This window comes from Hordeum vulgare, chromosome 7H (genome assembly GCF_904849725.1).
Source record: "Hordeum vulgare subsp. vulgare chromosome 7H, MorexV3_pseudomolecules_assembly, whole genome shotgun sequence".
Lineage (NCBI taxonomy): Eukaryota > Viridiplantae > Streptophyta > Magnoliopsida > Poales > Poaceae > Hordeum > Hordeum vulgare.
The window spans coordinates 336,016,081-336,018,290 of record NC_058524.1 but is presented as its reverse complement, the minus strand read 5'-3'; the positions used below and the strand labels follow the sequence as shown (position 1 = coordinate 336,018,290).

At 37.3% G+C, this 2,210-nt stretch overlaps 1 long non-coding RNA gene across 1 annotated transcript; it reads right to left on the bottom strand.

The window, feature by feature from the left end:
- Positions 1–438: 438 nt before the first annotated feature.
- On the bottom strand, positions 439–1,943 carry LOC123410635. The gene is made up of 3 exons (XR_006613064.1): positions 1,810–1,943; positions 872–1,049; positions 439–712 (listed from the first exon to the last, which is right to left on the bottom strand). It is a non-coding gene; the product is annotated as an uncharacterized LOC123410635 (long non-coding RNA).
- Positions 1,944–2,210: the final 267 nt, after the last annotated feature.

Sequence of the window (2,210 nt, the reverse complement as noted above, 5' to 3'; positions counted from 1 at the left end):
TACTAATGGCGCACCAGGCAGTGCGCCATTACTATAGCCCATGGTGCTCCATTAGTATCTAGTATTCTGGCATATATATGTTTTGTTTCAAAACCACAAATTCAAGAACACATAACATATATATCAAATATATAATACATAATATGTGCCCAATAGTTTTACTGATCCACAACACATAACATAGATGCAAAGTTGCATAACAAATTTCATGATCCATATATCAAAATTCCATAGCATCCATACATCCAAAATTCCATAGCATACATATATACATATAGTTCCATAGCATCCATACATACATAGCTCCATAGCAAATATAATACACAATGATACTTTGCGGGCATTAGTAAGTAATATTTGGCACTAAAACAAATGCCTTCATGTCCAGATCGTAGTCCAAAGAGCATCCGCGTGGCAACCTACAAGATGAAATCATCAACATGTCAAATTTAACACTCTAAATCATGATGATCTTCAAGAATGGTCTCTAATTATAAATTTGATCTTCAAATGGGTCAAATGATCTCTACTTACATGTTTTGAGCAACAATGCTAGTGATGCAGAGGCGAAAAGAGAAACCTCTAGCAAATTACAACCTTGAAAAGCATAGAGATTTCCATTGATAAATAGATAGGAGTAGAGGATACATCCGATGCAGATCCTATGAGTGCATTTAGACTTTGACCATGATCTCTTCCTATACTTCATACTCTACACAGAATGAATGTTTCATCATATATATGTGAATGAGGAAGATGGGTCTCTTAAAAGTTTTAAATACGGATATATGGTGTATAAGTTTTAAAAGCTACAAACAAAAATATATCTTATGAGTAGAAGAGTACGAAGCAAGAAGGAAAGTTTTATCACCATTTGACAGGACAAGGAGTGGCATCTCTGGAAGGGGGCCGTCCCAAACTGAAGCCATTGTAGACGGTCTCGATGGGAGCTTCATGGTGAATTATTCATGGACATGTGTGTCTGGATAGAGAAGCCAATGTAGACGGTCTGGACCACAACTCGTGCTGGAAACTGAAGCCTGTGCAAACTAGGGGACAACAGCAGGAGGCCTAGTGAGTACATGAAAGTCCTGGCCAATTAGAGAGTGGCACTGAAGTGCAGGAAAAGTGGAAAACTGTAAACTAAATTCACTTGGATGATCGGACAAAGATGCAACCTGATCTATTTTATTGTAATGCTCAAACAACGTATTTGTTAACATGAAAACCAGCCAGAAGATTTTAACTTATCCTTCCACAACTTCCCTCGAGGCCTGGACCTCAAACCAACTACGGAGCACCAAATTAAACTTTCTCATTATGAAGACAAGGTCAAAACTCTCAATAAAGCGTTCATGTGTGCAGCAACCTACTCGATTTTAATAATCAATCAAACATAATCCTATTACTTAATAGCAAAGGTATATGGCTACAGCCACCAAGCACCTCTTGCAGCTGTAGCTGTTGGCCCAGCAGATGAAATCACCATGTTTGCTGTTAGGTATTGATCATGATCAGGCTAAATGGTCGACCAAAATGATACATTGCGAATGAAAGGTGTATGGTGTCGTAGTGGCATTGACAGCCAAAGGATCTTAGCATGTTGCATGGACTTCTGCTTTGGCCTAGGTTTACAATTTCACTAACATAAGCTAGGTGTTTTATTTTCATTTCTCACCTCACCAAATGGATGTTTCCAAATTTCAGTTTTATTTTGTGATTTAATTGACTGGAGTAACAATACAATTTTCGTAGTGTCCCACATGCAGACTAGAACATAAAAACATTATAACAGTAAAATGTACTTACGTTAAGAATGGTACTTCTCTACAAATTTTATTAGTTCCGAATGTACTCCATGGGAAGCAAGGACCTTCAATAATAGGTGAATCCATTTATCATCTTTTACATGATTGATTTTTAATGCCTTGAGATGTTTTGATACTCCTTTGGCTGGTAGGTTCCACTTATGATGCCATACGCATGTTGTTGCAAAGAAAATAATTAACTGAAATGAATCAGCAGTACATGGCAATTTCAAAGACAAGGCATCATACATAGAAGAAAGAGAAGTTATACCTCAAATGGTTTATAAAGTTCAAGGGTAAATCTCTGTAGAATGGGTGAGTTCTTGAGAAAGTAAATGAGTCCATAAAAGTCATCAGCCATACACCAGTGACCGAGCAACAATGTTTTTAGCTTGCGAAACG